The 19,564-nt window shown below is 39.4% G+C and overlaps 1 pseudogene; it reads left to right on the top strand.

Moving 5' to 3' along the window:
• The first annotated feature begins 7,782 nt into the window (after window positions 1–7,782).
• LOC144291087 (glutathione S-transferase Mu 1 pseudogene) lies at window positions 7,783–9,029 on the top strand (annotated as a pseudogene).
• Window positions 9,030–19,564: the final 10,535 nt, after the last annotated feature.

The raw sequence follows: 19,564 nt of genomic DNA, 5'->3' as shown, positions 1-19,564 counted from the left end.
ACTGTGAGATTTCTGTCCCACAAAAACTGGCTTTCTACACTGGTCCGTTTGGACAAACACTAATTAATGGTTTTGATCTTGAATGCCTTATTTTCATATGAATAGTGATAAATCAGAGTATGTAGAAAAGGCTTACAGGAGGGTGGGGGGAAAGTGTCTGGAAACCCCAACAATTTGGAGACAAAACTCTCGAAAGCAGAAGTTGGGTTTTGATCATTTTTGAATCCACAAGTAGCTAGTTGCTGGGAAGAATTGAGACTGTGTAGATCCCAGAAGAAAGGGCTTATAGGAAAAGTGAGAGATGGCCACAATGTAGGGGGGAAAAAAACTCGACCTTCTCTCTCCTGGGGAAAGAAATTGGGTTGGTATTTGCAGATTATTGCCATGTGATACTGTAGAATATTATTATGCTTTTAATCATGATGGCCAATGTTAGAAGTGAACTCAGACTAGCCAAAAATTTTCCACTTGTTGAGACGCCTGGATGGCTCAGAGGTTAAGTGTCTGCCTTCAGCCCCGGGTGTGATCCTGGAGTCTCAGGATGGAGTCCCCACATTGAGCCCCTGCATGGGGCCTGCTTCTCCCTCTACCTGTGTCTCTCATGAATAAATAAAGTCTTAAATTTTTTTTCCCATTCTTTGCCTTTTCTCTATTGTCTGCCAAGCACCTGTGCTGTTTCTCAAGGCAAAAGGACCTTAAACGGATTTTCAGAATTGATGTAGGTTCACATAATGCTTTTTGTGACTCCCTCCCCACTCCTTCCTGTTGCTTCAACTAAATGTTTTAAAATATCTCTGTATTTTCTACATTATCTCTCTTCTATCTTCAGCTTATCCAATGATCAGCAAAATTTGGATTGTAAAAATCACAGCAAGCAGAATCAATCTGTTATTACACATCTAGGAAAACCAAAGCACAAGATAGAGCCTCTACCAGACTTTACCTTCAGGGTCCTTTTGCTATGTGGATTGCTATAGTGACTGGGGGAAGTGTATGCAAATATAAAATTACAGCTTAAAAGTATTTGTGAAAGTTTTTTCCTCCCTAGCTGGGTTTAGATTTGAACTTGGCAAGGTTTCTACTGCATGGGAATACTATGTGTTAGTAATGTTTTTCAAGATCCTTCTGTATAGTTTCTACCTCATTTTTAAGTAACCTTAGGTCCAGAAAAGACTATAAGAAAATGGCAGTGGGCAGGTTGGTGCGTATGTGTATGCAGGAGTCCCTAGCCGCAACACATAAACCAGATAGGAGGAAGCTAATAGTTCTAGGACTTTTAAACAATTAGAATCATCTAATAATGCCACAGTGGGGACATCCTGACCCTGGAAATCTAGGAAGGAGCTGAGAAGGCTAGCTGTTGCATTGAGGACACTTACCATGAAAGAAAAGGACTACTGGACTGTTTCTGAGTTTTCTATTATTACAAGCCACTCACAAACAATAAAGATATGCCCTTTAAACTTTTTCTTTTTTAATTCCAGGAGTAACAATATCTTGAAACTGCTTCATCCATTCTCTTTCATGAGATCTCCCTGGGACATTTACAAAGTGGTAAGTATAAGGCAAGGATCTAAGCTATGGCTACAGAATAGGGTGAGGCTAGCCTCTCTCCTCTTTACCCACTGCAACCTGGGAGGTACAACCAGTTGTCTTTTTTCCCAAGAGTAATTTTTAAAAATTATTTATAAATATTTTATTTATTTATTCATGAGAGACACACACAGAGAGAGAGAGGCAGAGACACAGGTAGAGGGAGAAGCAGGCTCCATGCAGGGAGCCCAATGTGGGACTCGATCCTGGGACGCCAGGATCACGCCCTGAGCCAAAGGCAGGCACTCAACCAATGAACCACCCCGGTGTCCCTTGAGAATAATGTTCTAGTGAAAGGCATCGAGACTCATTTTCTTGATAGATAAGCCAGGAACAAACAAGGTAAGTGGCAAGATACCTAGAGAAGTTGGTGGTCTAATCAAGGTGGACTTTAATCTCTGCATTCCAATGATGCTCTTTTCTCTGCTTTAAGATATACGATGCATCGTGTAAAGCCAGTTCACGTTAACTATTGAGAACATGGCACAGCTGATGGCTGTTCCTTATTTACCAACCTGTAGATCAACCATTTATCATTCACACGTACAAAGTAGGTTGTATTGCAAATGAGATGATATCGCTCAAGCCATATTTCAGTTAAGAATAAGAGATTGTCAACTCATTGAAAATGTGTGAAAATAAATCCACTTGATATATATATTTTTGATCTGTTCCAGCGGGACATGATAAAAATGTCTCTAGGTAAATTTTATTGCTGATGAAAAGCAGAGGATGACAGCCTGTGGGGCAGATTTGCAGAGCACATAGGCCATAGATTATGTCTCCTCTCCACTGCCAAATGCCTCCCCTCCCCCCTCCCCCTTTTTTCTCCTCAGATCCATCCAGGTGAATCATAAAATGTCAAAGTTGGAAGGGGCTCGATATATCATTTTCTAAGATTATGACCTGAAATACATGAGCTTTGAAGGATGTTGAACCCCCAAAACTTACTTCTGTATATGCATTTTTTGGGTCCATAGCTTCTACAAGACTTTTTAAAAAGTGCATGGTCCCCAAAATAATAACTTTTTTTTCAAAATAATTACTTTTAAAGTTAGTTTTGACATTTACTACATAAGGGGGGTAGATCCCCGATAAGTTACAGATTTAGGGCCAGTGCTCAAGGTTCTTGGTTTCTCAGCTGATGCACTTAGTGACTCACTGCAGCCTAACACACAGTGTGAATAACAGTTACTATTGCTCAGGATAATTTATTGTTCCTAGTCTCCTTTTGTAACTAAGATCTCAGAGGTGGGCATATAGCTTAGGCTAGGTCAAACATAGTTCTTAAAGCAGAGACTGCACCATGGAGTAACCAAATTCAACTTCATTTTCTTCTTAGGCACACAGGAAAGTTTCATTATTTTCCAGCCTGCTCTGCTGTTTGGTGGGGCCATTTTACATGGTGAGAAAGTATGGCCCAAGCATAAAAACATTTGCAAGTATGAAAATGTTCTTTATAAACTTGTAGCTTCCTTTGCACATCTTGGACCTTGGAGGCCACATATTTAGATCATGTGTCAGAAGAAGGGAGCCTAGACCCTTAAGTTATCTGATGGAGGAGAGACCTTGTTGGTAACATACTGGCATTTGTATGATTAGAAATAAAGTTTGATATGCTAAATCACAATGATTTGGGAGATTTTAGCACACTCTAACCTGCACTACTTTTAGTAATGTTTCTGGACATGGCAACTGGTCCAAGGAGGGCACATGATACAAAGATAGCCAAATATAGTCTTTCTGTGGCCTAAAGGCAGCTTTGCTGCAACAACAAACATTCCCAGTATCTCAGTGGTGGCTCAAAACAGCAAACATTTACTTTTCATTCATGTTACATGTTAGGAGCTTTATGTTGAGTTTGTGCCTCTATGTACCTTTTCATTCTGGGATCCAGGCAATGGAGCATAAGGAGCATACCTAGCCTTGTGAAAGAGGAGAAAAGCAAAGGCCGGTGGAAAACTGTGATTCCTCTTAAACTTTACATTCAAATATGGCACACTGTGTTCACTTTCCTTCCATTGACCAAAGCATGTCACACAGCCAGAACGAAAGTCAACGAAGTAGATGTACACTTATCTCATAAGAGACTTGGCAAGTCACGTGACTATGGGTAGGGAGGTACCGTCTTTTTATGATGAAGGGGGGGTTATTTTGAATAATAATTTATACCTTGGAATGGTTTAACTGTAGGGGGAGCGAAACTGTTTTGTCTGGTATTAATAATTGTGGCTGCTAATCATGTTTGCCATCCTGTGAAAGTGGTCTGTCTGCCTAAATGTTGGAGACATTAGGTCCAGTGCTCAAGAGAAAAAGACAGAAACAGAATTTCAGGTTGAGAGAGAGAGAGATTGGGAATTTTACTGACTTGGAGCCTCATTTCTGACTCTGGTTCCCACAGCTCGTTCCTTGGTTCTAGGAGTTACCTGCCCCAGTATCCTTTCCAGTAGATAAGCCAACAGGGTAGACTATTCTCTTCTTAGTTTTCCTTTTATTTTCTACATTTTTGCCTTAGTTAGCTCTAGACTTTCTAGAGAAAATCCTAGGGAGAATCCTAATATAATTTACTATATAATACAGATTGTCATGCAATATATATTTTGTAATTGACATTTGCCTTACAAAATCAGCTAGGTTGATAGAATCAAATAGTGTTAGAGTCAAATTCACTAATTTTTTTTTCTAGTTATGTGACCTTGGGCAACTTAAATAAATTCCATGTCTCAGTTTCCCTATCTGTAAAAGGGGGCAGTAATACCTCATAGATATGTCAATCTACTTCTTTCTTAGCTTTTCCCATGTCAGAAGACAGCAGCTCCATTTGTCCAGTTGCTCAGGACGAAGTCCCTAGAAGTATGCGTGTCTTTTTTCTTTCTCTGACGTATACTCCACATTCAATCCATTGGCAACTATACTGAGAATTCCATGACTTCTTACCACTTTTAACACCAAAGTCCATGCCATTATCTCTTGCTTACTCTTGCCTCCTTCCTGTGGTTTGTCATACAACAGTAGGAATGATCCCCGGGAAACAACTCACACCATGGCATTTCCCTGCTCAAAGCTCCCCATCTCAGTGAGGAACACTGAAATTCTAAACCTAATTATGCATGACCAGGCTAATCTCCTCCTCCCTGACCTCACTGTACCACTTTGCCTTCTTTTTCTTTTTCACTTTATTGCCCTATCTAACTTCATGTCACTTCTGAGAAATAGCCAGCACACTCTTGCCTCAGGGCTTTTGCACTTATGGCCCCTCTGCTTATACCACTCTTGCCAGAGCAATTCCTTCTCCTTTCCTTTCAATCTTTGCTCAAGAGTGATCTTAGCGGAGAGGCCTTCCCTGACTCCTTTATGTAAATAATAGTCTTCCCCTTTCTCAGTCACATTCTTTATTCACTGACTATACTTTGCTTATTTTCATCAGAACACTGGCAATCACCTGACATGTTATATATTTAGTTTATTTTGATAAGCTTTAGAAGAGCAGAGAGTGTTTAATTAATTGCTTTACTCCATTTTTTCAAACATTGTAGATGCTTAGTAAATGTCTATTGTGTACATGAATATGTGAATCAATACAATTGGTATTGGGATTAACATAAAGCACAAAATGTCTATAAAATGTGTAGAGTAAGGCCAGGCACATGGAAGACAGAACTGTATCAATTATCTCAAGGTATACTGAGTCTTATCTTTGTCCATGATTCTTCAAATAACAGATGTTGATATGGGAAAATTTAAGAGTAAGGGCCCTTCCTCCATTCCTGAAGCCACATGTCATGAACAGCTGTCTCTGTAATCTGTAAGGTCAACTCTGAACTTCAGACGGGCAGGGTTCTAAGGAGAAGAATCCAGATGTGACACTCTCTTGTCCCCAGCAATGCCCAGCTTTAACCTACCTTATCAGAACCTCTCCAGCTACTGGTTTAGACATCAAGTCATGAAGAACTCAGGCAGACACATCCTTAGAGAGGGATTATTAAATTTTAACAAGTTGGAAGAAAATGGATAGAAACCCTCCAAAATCTACCTTTTAGAGAAAACAGGCAGCAGCAGCTAGAGAGCCTGGGTATGGGAAGAATGAGAACTGTGGGCAACTATTACAGCGAGAATTATTTCCACCGACTCTGGGGCTATGCAGGCCAGGGGTGATGGTGGAGAGGGTCATCAGTTTAGAATCCTTGTGCCTCAGAAAGACTTATCCTCTCCCCGACCCCCTTTAATGCTGTAATTTCAGTGGTCCTAGTTTTAACACATTCTGAGATTTCATCAGAGCAGTATACAGAAATAGCAAGGGGACGGACCAAGTGGCAACCTCATCAGAGAGTCTATTATATATTCCTCACACAGAGAGCTTATTACGTGTTCTTTGATGACCACACAGGGATATTGTTTACACAGAGCTGCTTTATTCTAGCAGAGATCCCACTGAAGAGCTATAGGAGCCATTTAGTGGCTGGCAGCAGCAACTGCAGATGGGAAAACAGAGCCACATATCCCTGTTCTGCTTTCCATTTTCTCCCACTCAGTCCTTCCTTCCTGGGCCTTCTCTGGGGGGCTTCTTCTTATGGGGGTATTTGTGTTTTCACCTTCCATTTGCCTTTTCTTCCTCTGGCTCCCATTCTTCTCCTCTCGTTTTACATTTTCTTCTCTCTGCCTTCCTCATCACCTAGTACGTATACAGTGCTCAATATCCACTGGACACTGAAGTATAACAAACATGGTTGGACATGCTTCCTGTCCCCATGGAGCTTATGGTCTATTGCTGAGTATGTGCCTTTCAGGGATAAGAACAAGAACCTGGAAAGGTAAATGTGACATTCAGTAAAGGTGGGGAACCAGGAAGCTTTATGGAGAGGGACCTCAAGGGTGGACATGGCCTTGAGGAGATGGGATGGGAAGAAGCCCGAAGGTGGTCCACTGCCAGGGAGGAGAGAGAAGTTGAATTTATCCTTGTAACAGCTCACATTTCTGGTATGCCTACTTCATGCCCACCATGGGGCTAAGTCCATGACATAGATTATCTCATTTAATCCTCATTTAATGATGAATGACCCCTTTTACAGATAGGGATGGATGCTAAGAGAAATTGAATAACCTTATTCAAAGCCACAAGACAGTTAATGGTAGAATTAGAAATTAAATCCATACCCTAGGCTTAACTATTTTCTGAGGGAGTAGTAGGAACTCTGTTTAAAACTTAGAAGCAAAGGCCAGATGGTGAGGGGTCTAGTATACAAGAAGGAGTTTTAAATTTCCTTGGTAAGTAATGGTTGGCGGTGGAGGTGGGTCTTCAAAGTGCTGAACAAAGCATTAATAAGCTCTCTCATTTAATCTTTGTCTTACCCCAGTGTAAACAGGCAAACAAACACAAATTAATCTCCCTTACCACACTTATGTCCCCTCTCTTTCAGAAATCCACACATCATTCAAGTTAAAGGTATTTTTTTTTAATCAAAGCTGCTTCATTTCTTTCTATTCCAATCTTTCTTCCAAGTGTCTTTGTTATTGTTTGATATTGTTACAAAGGCATTTTAGTATAGCTAAAATAAGGTTCTAGAAATTCATATTTAATTGATGTCGGCTATTGCAGATTTTGTGGTAGTGGTTTGTTTTCTTTCTAGTGCATTATTTAGTAATGAAGAAACTTTCAGGCTCAGAAATTGTGGGCTAATTATCATTTACATAATTATATGGTAAACACTCTCCCAAATTGTGATTTTAATTTTTTTCCAAAGAGTCCCCAGGAATTTCATATTCTTTAAAAATTTTCTTATTACTTATTCATTAAATAGATTTATCCTGAAGTAGATAATATCATCTCTCTTGAGTGTAAGTTTCATTACCTTTCCTTGAGGTTAATAGAGGAAGATCAGATATAAACATGCCAAAGAGCTTTTAACTCTCTTGTATGGCCATTATCTGGTTGGTTACCGGCTATATTTTAAAATATTTCGCTAGAGTTTTGTTGATTAGGGACTTGACCTTTGAGCTCCTCAATGTAGCCCCCAAGGCAGAATGTTAAGTAAACGACCAGTCTTTCTGTTGGGAATTGGGACCAGCTATAACAGTTTCACACATTCTAGAGATTTCTTTACTTGGGAAGAGGAAAAAAGGCATTAGTCTGTTCTTATCAAGACAAGTAGGCAAATGTTTCCATTTAAGCTTAAATCAGTTTGAGATAGAATGAGACCTCCTTATGATGAGCATATAGAAGGAGGAAGGTAGGAAGTAAAAAATGAATAAATAAATCCAGGATGAGTCTAAGGTAGTAGATACAAGAAAAATACTTGCCCTCCACTCAGCGCAAAAATCCGGCACCATGGTCATGATCTTCGCGGGCTGGCGCACGCCGTCCGCCTGCTCCTGGAGTACACGGACTCGCACTACGAGGAGAAGAAGTACACGATGGGGGACGCTTCCGACTATGACAGAAGCCAGTGGCTGAATGAAAAATTCAAGCTGGGTCTGGACTTCCCCAATCTGCCCTACTTAATTGATGGGGCTCACAAGATCACCCAGAGCAATGCCATCCTTCGCTACATTGCTCGCAAACACAACCTCTGTGGGGAGATGGAAGAGGAGAAGATTCGTGTGGACATTTTGGAGAATGAGGTTATGGACACCCGCATATACTTTGCCAGGATCTGCTACAGCCCTGATTTTGAGAAACTGAAGCCTGAGTACGTGAAGGCAATCCCTGACAAGATGAAGCTCTACTCACAGTCTCTGGGGAAGAGGCCTTGGTTTGCAGGGGAGAAGCTCACCTACGTGGATTTCCTGGTTTACGACATCCTTGACCCGCACCGCATATTTGAGCCCACTTCCCTGGACGCGTTCCCGAACCTGAAGGAGTTCATGGCTCGCTTTGAGGGCTTGAAGAACATATCTGCCTACATGAAGTCTAGTCGCTTAGTCCCAGGCCCTCTGTTTCTAAAGATTGCCATGTGGGGCAACAAGTGGGGGGGGGGGGCATAGGAGGAGATGCCAGCAAGGAGCTGGAGCTGTGCTTGCTCCATGTACCAGAACAGGTGTCCTGCTTTTTCCCCTTTGTTACATTTTTTTTTTGTCCCCATGAAATACCTATTGACTCCTTTTTCTCCTTCCCAACCCTATTTTCATCAATGGCCTTTGACGTCAGCTCTCCACTTCAGCAATTTTCCTCCTCCCCCAGTGTTACCCCTCCTGCGCTAAAGCCAACCAGATCATTCTTCCCTCTGTGGTTGTGCCACTTGCAGGAACTGGCCTGGACTTCAGGCCTGCAGAGCCTGCCCCTGAGCTCTGGAGCACTGCCCTGAAGCCCGGTGTGACCTGGTGTGCCCGTGTTGCTCCCCCGGGGTGGTCCCTGCCCAGCCCTGCTAATCCCCAGTAAAGCCTTGAGCACTAAAAAAAAAAAAAGAAAAAAAAAAAAAAAAAGAAAAAAAAAAGAAAAATACTTGTGCTGTCTCGTTCTCTTTTCATGTAAATTTCTGGCAGAACTCAAACTTCTCTGGAAAAGGCAAAGAACTAGGAATAAAAAAAATCTGATAATCACATATATATGGCCACTACTCCAGTAGGAAAATTTGTTGGTTTTAAGATTTGTGGCATGCACTTCCAAACATTGATGAAATATCTTCACAATAGCCTGTCTTGGTCTATGAAGCATATATATACTTTCCATCTGCATTAATTAATGTATTGATTTATACTTTTCATCCCCACAAGAACATTGAGAAGGTTTATTTTGTCAATGTGACTGTGTCACAGGATGCCCAGATAGCTGTTAAAACAAAACTTGGGATGTGTCCGTGAGGATGTTTACATATGAGATTAGCATTTGAATCCACGTACTGAGTAAACCAGATGGCCCTCCCCAGTATGGGAGGGCATCATCCAATCTGTCCAGGGCCTGAATAGAACAAAAAGGTGAAAGAAGGTTGAATTAACTCTGCCAGACAGCTTGAGCTGTAACATTGATCTCCTGCCCTTAATGCTGCCTTGTTCTTGGGACTTAGAGCCTGGACTGGAATGTATACAACTGGCTCCACATCTCTCAGGCCTTGGAAATACACCATCAGCCTTTCTGGGTCTCCAGTTTACAGATGGCAGATCATGGGACTTCTCAGCTTCCATAATTGCATGAGCCAATACCTTATATTAAGTCCTTCCCTTCTTTTTTTTTTTTTTCTTTTTTGAGAGAGAGAGAGAGAGAGAGAGAGAAACATGAGTAGAGGCAGAGGGAGAGGGAGAGAGAGAGAAAGAGAATCTTAAGCAGGCTCCATGCCCAGCATGGAATCTGACATGCAACTTGGTCTCACAATCCTGAGATCATCACCTGAGTTGAAATCAAGTGTCTGATGCTCAACCCCCTGAGCAACCTAGGTGCCCCAATAAATCCCTTTCTAGAAATATATGTTCTAATGATTTTGGGTTTTTTTTGAGAACCTTAACTATTACAAACACTAAATAATGGGGAACAATGGGCTAAATCCAGGATTGCCAACTCAAGTCCCTGTATGAGTCTTGGAGAAAACAAGAGAATATGAAAAAGCTCCCTCCCATTTTCTGTGAAACACACAGCCTTCTCTGTCTTTTTCATTTTCCCATTTTTCTAGGGACATGGATACATGAAATACTTCACCTTAACTCCACTGTAAGAAAAAGACTAACACAGATATAAAATTGTAACTGATATTTTGTCTTCATAGGGACAATAGAACCTGATAGAATTGAGGCACAGTGTAAGGTGGGTGTGTGTAAAAAGAGGCCAAATGTTACCAAGTTTTAGCTGACTGGCGCAGATGGCAAAGAGATTCTGCAAGTTCTATTTGGCTTTTTTTTTTTTTTTTTATGACAGCTAGAAATTTGAGTTTATGTAAACAATCCAATATTTGAACCCAGCCACTAATACAAATTTTAAAAAATCTCGTAGGTGTGGGGACAAACATGTTTGTAAGCCATTTCTGGCTCTTGAGTCATGAGTTTGAGAAGACTCTGGTTAATGGGGATGTAGGAGGCTGAGAAGGGTGGAAGTAAGAAAAAACACAGCAAGAACATGATAAACTCATCCTCAGAGCATGAGGAAAGCAGATCATATGGTTTCCTATACTAGACAGTGAAAACCTGTCAAATCAGGACCATATTCATTTCAAGGTAGCTTACAAAGATTATCATAATGATATGTTGGTGATTTGAATTAATTGCACAATGATCTATCACAGATTATACTAAGTGAAGGAGAACACAAAAATAAACACTGAACAGATTTTTAGGAGGAGCAGGGAATGACTAATGCAGAAGTGGTAGACATGGGGTTCCTAATTCCCATTCTCTCACCGTTTACCAAAAACATGAAGGAAATTGATACATATATCTGGGCAAAAAGAGTTCTATTTATTGCTGTTTTTTTCAAAAAAATTTTTTATTTATTTATTTGAGAGAGAGAGAGACAGCATGAGCAGAGGGGCAGAGGGAGAGGAGTACACAGACTTCCCACTGAGTGGGGAGCCCAATTCTGGGCTCAATCCCAGAACCCCGGGATCACGACCTGAGCCAAAGGCAGATACTTAATCACTGAGCTACCTAGGCATGGTATTTATTGTTCTTCTATGAACAAATGATTTCAAATTCAGAAGTACCATCAAAAGGTCTTCAAAAGGGTTACCTTTCTTTTCTGGAAATTATTTTACTGGCTTATCATAATTTTAGATTCCATTAAAATGTTTTGTGTAATTTGGAACCTTAAGACAGGTGACAATCTCGTCAGTCTTCATTTCTTTATTTGGGAAAAGGTGGTGAACTTGATGGCTTCTGAAAATTGTTCTTTTCAATTCTACTATTTTATGAGATTCTTTAACAAGAAGTGATAGCTGTCCAAGGATAACTGGTCCTAAAAAAGGATCATTTAAAATGAATGCAATTAAAATGGGAACCAAAAATTCATTGTATGCAGTGAAATGTTTGATTGGAATATTATCTTGAAAAATGAAAAATAAAATTGCACAATTTTATTCCAAAGTTAAAAATATTTAAGTTTTGAGCAAATTTGTATAGGATGTCAGAATGAGCACAGCTTAAATCAAGCATTGATTATTAAGGGTCAAGAATACTTCTTTTTTTCCTAATTTGGACAGTAGAGTGGTACATTGTCCTTTCTTGCATGTTTGAGTTTCACAGTATGATAATCAAAAGGGTCACTTCTGCAAAAGTGTTTGAAGGCTTCATTAGTTTTCCCAAGAGCCTGTCTTTATCTTTAATATTTAAATTTTCTTCTTCTAAAGCATTTATTTTATAAACATTCTTGTCATTTTTAATTGTTTCTCTACTGGATCCTCACGTGTCAATGGCTTTGTGCTCCTTCTCTCCTGGAGAGTTTCTGATATCCTTCATTTCATGGGCAAGATTTGTTGGATTTGCAGTTTAATTTTGCATTTGTTTTATGCTGGTGAAGGACAGAATTGACAAATATTCAATCAATGAGGTACCACCCAACATAGGTAATAGCTTCTGAGTCTGTGGAGAGGGGCTAATTATTAGTAAATATTTTTATTCTTCCAAGATACCATGCCTTTAAGTAGTAATTCTAGGATAAGTCCCAAACAATTACATATTCTTTCATTCCTTTATAAAAACAAATTTATAGCCTACATGATTTTTCTCCATTTTAGTGAGTGATACTAGTGTTTTTTACCTAACACAGGTCAATCTCACTACAGCAAAACTTTTGCCTTTCCATCTCCCCAGTGATAAAAATCTTCAGTGAACTCATGTTTACTTTCTAAAGTTTTTACTTAGAAGAAAGACAAGAAAACAAACTCATAATTAGTCTGAAAACCCAATTTTTAGGTATGGACACAGGTTGGTATAATTTCAGACCAAGCCCATATATATTCTTTAATAATAGGAATGGAAGCTCAAAATGCTGTTATCACACTTGTTTAATTGCATCTGGTAAAATACATGTCATTATAGAAATATTTTTAAAAGTATAGATTTATAAATAAAAAAGTATAAAGGGCTAAAGGATAAAAACTATTGGACGATCTGTGATGAAATGGACCAAAGAGCTGACATAAAAACTATCATACTCCTTTGATCAGAATCACCCACATGAGGTTCCTTTTTAAAACTGAAACAATTAAAAAACAGGTAGTAAAAAGTCTGGGTACCTAGTTATAACAGGACCAGGGGCAAGAATGTAGCTCACTGCTGGTATACTCTCTGAATTAAAAGTTAAAATAGAAGATACTTTATAATTAAATAATTTGTCTAGAACAAGCAGAAAAGTTCATCCAAAGGTCAAGACACCTGAGAATTGCCAACTATAATGTGACATGTGAACTTTATCAAATAGGGACTTGGCCTTCAGATAAGACAAGAGGCAGCACTTGCCAAATTACCTCCAGCACTTACAGTCAGGATAAAGCTGAGTTTCTCCACCTTGGCACCATTGACAGGATGGGGTCAACTCCTTGTTGTGGACTTATTGTTTTACAACTTCCCCTGGTCTCTATCAATGCATTAGATGCCAGTAACATTATGCCCACAACTGCCCCTCAAAATGTGACATCCGAGATGTGTCCAGACATTGCCAGCTGTCCCCAGGCCAGCAAAATTACCCCCCTGGTCAAGGCTGGGATGGTGGCCCCTACTTGTGGGCAGCATTTTCCCTTTTATGGTGCTCCTTTAAGGGCTCCTGTATTGTATTTCAATGGAGAATGTCTTACAATCTTGATCATTCTGGTGCCACATTTGCGTATCTACTTGTCACTGTGTACCACTCCGAAGAACTTAGATCATTTTTCACCATTTATACTTATACAGCAGATATCTCTGTTCATCACAGCTTGATTTGTCCAGGATCCAGGTTGAGAAAGGTTGCATCTAACCTGAAACCTGGCAACTACGTGAGACAGCCCATCCCCCTTACTTCTCCATGTGGTTGTTCTCTGAACCCTATTTTTCACCCTGCCTTCATGAGGAGGGAGGCTCACATGTAGATTTGCTGAGTAACATTCTGTCTACTTCTTATTTTCCTGATAAGAAAATATTCCTTATTTCCTCTCTTATTTCCCCTTCTTCTAATTGATTGATTGAGATATAACTGACATAACACTGTATTAGTCTTAGGTGTATGCCTTAAAGCTATTTTTAATGGAAATAAAGTTATAATAAGTGGAAATACATTTTAAAAGGAAACCTGTATTCTGTTTCCAAAAATGGAAGTACAGCAGTAACTAGTAAGCAATTAAAAACATATACTGAAAGACAGTTATTAAGTTCTAGCTATGTGGTATTGGCTACAGAAATCCCATCAGGGCCTGAGATTTGCTCTCCAGGAGATTAAAAAGTGTTAGAGGAGTTAAAGACATGCGAGCACCAAGCTGAGATGTTCTCTTTGGGTTATAAAAAAGGTAGAGAAGTAATTTTTTCCACCAGGTTAATTAATGTTACTTAATGTCATCTATAACTTAAAATTATCTTCAAACAACCAGGGGAGGGGTACAATCCCACACTCTGGGGGATACTCTTCCAGCTATCTATGGATTAATCTCGTCTGTGTGGCGAGAGTTAGGTGTCATGCAAAGGAGATTAGGACTGGATCACCTTGTTATGTGAACTAATAACTGTGGTAATCTTCTCACCCCCTCAGAAAGCTGTCACTTAACGATTACATGAGATAAATGAAGTAGTCAGCATACTTGGAACATAGTTGGCACAAACTTTTGAAAATGCTTTTGTTTTTTTTTAAAGTGTCCATTCTCAAAAACAAAGCCTATCTTTCTTTGATGCTAAGTCTCTGGGTCAGTAAGTCATCTTCCATGAAAGTGAGATCCCGATAATGCGGTATATGATTCTAAATGATTTATTGTATATAAAACTCACAAGAATCCCTTCCCTTGATGTTTCTAATTTCATTTCTTAGACTCAAGAGGTTTGTGAAGTTTAGCCAGAAGGGCTTATCTGATAAGTGGGTGGACATTCCATTTGATAAGATTCACTGTCTCTGATCAAAGTTGGCAATTCCAGAGAGGTCACCTTACCTTTTTTTTTTTTTTTAAGATTTTATTTATTTATTCATGAGAGACACACAGAGATGAGAGAGAGAGAGAGGCAGAGACACAGGCAGAGGGAGAAGCAGGCTCCATGCAGGGAGCCCAGTGTGGGACTCAATCCCAGGTCTCTAGGATTACGCCCTGGGACGAAATCAGCGCTAAACCCGTGAGCCACCTGGGCTGCCCGTGACCTTACCTTTGATTTGCTTGGAGGAATATTGAGATTTCTATTTGGGCTAGCCAAAGAAACGGATCACACAGAGACTTCTATTCAAGTGTTGGTTCAGATTTTTGGCAGTCACACACAAAATCCTACATCAAGGTCATCCACCTTTCTAGATGGCATCTATCAGCTCTTGTGCTGTGGGAGGAGTGAAACTAACACTGACTAGAGGTGCTGCTCTAAACTGGGCAGTGTGCCACATCCTGTTTGCTTAATCTTCTAAAATTCTAGGCAATTCCTATTATTTCCAATAAAAGATGAAAAAAATCAAGGCTTACTGACGTTACAAAATTTTCCCAGGATTTCATGTTTACTAAATGGTAGATGTGAACCCAGATCTGATTCCAATGTGCATGTTGTTCCTCATCTGTAGCAAACACACCTCTGCAGGATATGAACAAGTTCACTGAAAATATTAACAGTCTGCATTTATGTAATATTTTAGCTCATTGGAAATAACTTCATATCTCATTTCTTCATTATCTAATTTCACTTGTACTTCACCAACCTCCAGTTTGTAAAAAGAAAACTTTTTGATTCCAGAGAGTGGCTTATCTAGAGTTTCACAGATACTCATCTCATCTAGTGAACTTCACTTTGGCCATAGGGCATTGTAATGCAAATGCATCTCCTCAGGTCACTTCACACTAGAAGCTGCAGTGCCAGGACTGGAAGAGGTTTTATTTGTATGACCAGCTATGCCATTTAGTACTGATTTATTCTTGAGCTGAGACAGGTCCAGACTTTTCCAGTCTCAAAACTCCATGAAAGTTGAATAAAAAATTTCAGAACAGGGAAGCAAAGGGTGTTAGATATTTCCAGGTGCATAAATTTCATCAAGCCTACTCTATCATATCAATCTGGTACCTCAGTTTCTCCTAGCACTGGCCTTGTGGGCTCATATACATTTGTATGGTTATTTTAAAACTATAGAATATCATGGTCTCTCAAATTCTGACCCAAATTTTTCAGACTTGCTGAAAAGATGACATGAGTCTTGAAAATCCATAATCGTAGCCTGATGTTTTATTTTCTTTGGAAGAGCCAGGTTTATTTCTCTCCTCACCAATTGTTTTCTTTTACCAGGACACTCAGTAACTTGGTGATGACTTGGCATTCAGGTTTCATTTTTCTATTCCTTAACCCAGAGAAAAGGTAACCTTATATTCCAAATCCTATCTAAATGGGAGGAAGAGTATTGCCTCTAGGAGTGACAGGGAAGTTTTGTACCCTAAGGGAGGAGGTGTTGGAAAATTCATCTTGACTGAGTCAGCCTCCCTGAGCCTGCTGGACTCTCTTCTTTGAGGCCACTTTTCAGTTCTCTCCTATCTTACTGCTTTCGATATTTAGAAATTAACTACAAAAAGCAAAAAGGAAAGCTATTTTCCTCCACTTAGAAAGTACTGCTAGGTATTCCTTTTACTTTTTGAAGGCATAGATTTGGTATCCTAGATGTTAGATTGTTTTCAGTGCACCAAGGAGATAGTTTTATTTGTATTCAATGCACTCTGTAACCTGGCCTGGGACATGGTGCAGTAATTCTGAATTCTTCCAGGAGACACTTTGGCTCAGGAGCCAAGGCTCTGAAGGCATGTCGGACTATATCATTGATTTTAGATGCTTGAGTCTTCCTTACTCTCTTCCCTATGGGTCTTTGGCAAACTATGAAGTGGAAGCTTATCTTAGCTCTCTTTCTATTCCTTTTCAGTGATTTTTTTTTTTTCCCTCTTGGATTCTCCTCTGCCCTCATTTCTAACTTGTGTCATTACAAGAGCCTCAGAATGACAGACACTGCTATGGATTTATGAACCTCTCTTTTTTCTTGTGGGCATCAGCAACTATTTCCCAGATTCTTTGAGCTGAGGAATGGGCAGGCATGTAACCATGTTCTGGCCAACAGAATGTGAGCCAAAGTGAGGTCCCAGGTACACAATGACTATTTCTAATTGGCACTGGGCTACTAAGAATTAGAGAACCAAGTTTATTGGAATAGCACCAACGGGTAAGAGAAAGAAGTCTCTGAGTTGGAACTCTGCAGTAAATGGAGTCCATGAACTTTAACATACGGTTATAATGGCATATATTTGGCATAAGCTTTAGTAGGCTAAATAATGTGCCCTCCACCAAGATGTCCCCACCCACCAAGATGTCCCCATCCAAACCTATAAACATGTTGCCTTACATGGCAAAAGGGACTTTGTAAATGGGAGTAAGAATCTTAAGATTATCTTGGATTATCTGGAAGAAACCAATGTAATCACAAGAGTCCTTATAAGAGGGAGGTAGAGGGATATTTGACAACAGAAGAGGAATGTCAGTGTAAGATCTGACCAGCCATTGTTGGCTTTGAAGATGAAAGAAGAGATCAGTCTAGAAGTTGGAAGACACAAGGAACAGATTTTCTATTAGAGCCTACAGAAGGAACGCAGGCCTGCTTACACCTCGGTTTTAGTGGAACTGACTTCAGATTTCTGACCTCCAGCCCTGCAAGATAATAAATTCATATTATTTTGTACTACTAGATTTGTGGTAATTTGTTATAGCAGTAGATGGACAGTAATACATTGGCCTTCTGATTTTTTTCCCCCTGGTTCTCTTTTTATATTCTCTTGTGTGTTGTCATCTAAGCCACTTTGGGTAATGAGACTGTCCTGTGAATCATAACAATAGATAATATGTCCGGAGTGTTAACTATGGGTAGGGCTATTGTTATAGCTGTATCATTTTCCAATTGTTATATCATGTAATCTATTACACAAGCCCATGGGACAAGTCAGATCGTTAAGTTCCTATCTCTGGAAAATGAAGACAATTCTTAGGGAAATTAAGTCATTTGTCTAAGGTCACATAGCTTATTAGTGATATATAAAGTGGTCTGACACCATAGCGCGTGCTTTAAACTGCATACAACATATATATACGTAGGCATCTCCATATGTGGAGTACATATATACTCTAGAAGCTCTGGTTAAATTTGATTTAGAAAACTTTTAGTTAAAAAAATAGACAACTTTTAGTATAAATAAAAAAAGATTCAAAATACCATTTATAAGCACCTCATTTAAAATATATATTCGCACTTTCTCAGGCAAAAGGCGCATTTTATATTCATTTGTGGCTATGACTTAAAGATCGACCAATAAATCAGGTCAGGTTGGAGCACTTTTATCCAATAGCTCAGTTTCTACTGTCAGGACAGCACTATGTAAAATAAGTGCAGTAAAAATTAATGTAAGATTCCCTTAGTGTATTATAATAGGTTATAGTGGGCTGAAAATACACATGGTACTTAAATTTTTACCTATAACTTATTAGGTCATTTTCAGAAAACTGACTTTATTCAAGGAACTGTTAGAACTCACGCAGCTTGAAAATCAGTTAGATTATGGACATATTCAAAGGGACTACAATAGTTTTTACCTTTTTAAAATAGTTTCTGCTATTACTGTTCAGAAGAAGGTAGAACATACATACAATGCATTTTATATTTCTTCCTGATCTGTACTCTGCTAATTTCACTCAGGAATGTCTAAAAACTAAGGTGAACAGAATAGGTCAACTCACTATGTATGTATTTGGGGGGCCTTAGCTCCTCCTAGTCTGAGTTTATCCATAAAATGAAGCATCTTCCTGTCCCATCTAGCCAGCAGGGTCACTGTGAGCCTGAATCAGGTCACATGCATGGAAGTGCTTAGAAAACAGAAGCCCTACTGAGATAAAAAGGAATTACTATTAAACTTTAATCATAACAGAAAATACACAAATACTCAGCTATTAAAATCTCCATCTTTCTAGATGGCATTGTGAAGCGTTCAGGAAAAGGCAAACAGACATTGAAAATGCCTTTGTTTTGTGAAATTTCAGTTTAAGAAGATGGAGATTTTCTTTGTTTAGCTGACAGCCTGAGAGGAAGAAGCAACATAAAGCTGCTTGACTTGTAGCCTGAGCACATCTGTCTGGCTTCTTCTCATGGTGTGCTAGACTTATTGGTATATTCAGGTTTTGAGATAAGAGAAGGCCTGGATGACTACATGTGCTTTAACACCCTTGTTATATCTCCCAAGATATTAGATAATTAAAGTATCTTGCCAAGCTCTTCAGGTTGGAACTGAAACAGAGTTTTCTCTTAGCTCCTCTGAGCCAATTTCTAGCATCCTATCAGAGAAAAACAACAGCATCACATGTGGGGTCAGGAAGAAGTTGCTAGCACTGAAAAGGAGTGCAGACCTTCACTGGACCCCCAGAAGCTGGACTAGGATTTGGCTTGAGCCAGGACCAGGTAAGTGTTTATTCAATGTCAAACAGAGATAGAGGCTACTATTTGAGGTATGTGGATAAAGTCTAAACAGATGTGGAAGCTAGTCACTGCAGTAGGAGGAGGAGAAAGAAGAAATTACTACAGAAACTACCCCACCCTTAGCATTGACTGTTTTAATATAATGAATCAGCCTGTAAAAATTATTCAGGCAGAGATATCAAAGGTTGAATGTAATTTAAAGGCCCATGACACAATAAAGATGGAGATTTACTAGAAGTATAACCCTTTAATGCAAACTTAATTGGATGAAGCTAGACTGCCTGGGTCCAAATCCATGATCCATCACTTACCAGTTATGTGACTTTTTAAAAAAAAGATTTATTTGTTTGACAGAAAGAGAGAAAACGAGAGAGAGAGAGAGGGAGAGAGAATGAGCAGGGGTGGGGAGGC

Source organism: Canis aureus, chromosome 19 (genome assembly GCF_053574225.1).
Source record: "Canis aureus isolate CA01 chromosome 19, VMU_Caureus_v.1.0, whole genome shotgun sequence".
Lineage (NCBI taxonomy): Eukaryota > Metazoa > Chordata > Mammalia > Carnivora > Canidae > Canis > Canis aureus.
The sequence above is the reverse complement of the archived record's forward strand: the minus strand, read 5'-3'. Positions and strand labels throughout refer to the sequence as shown.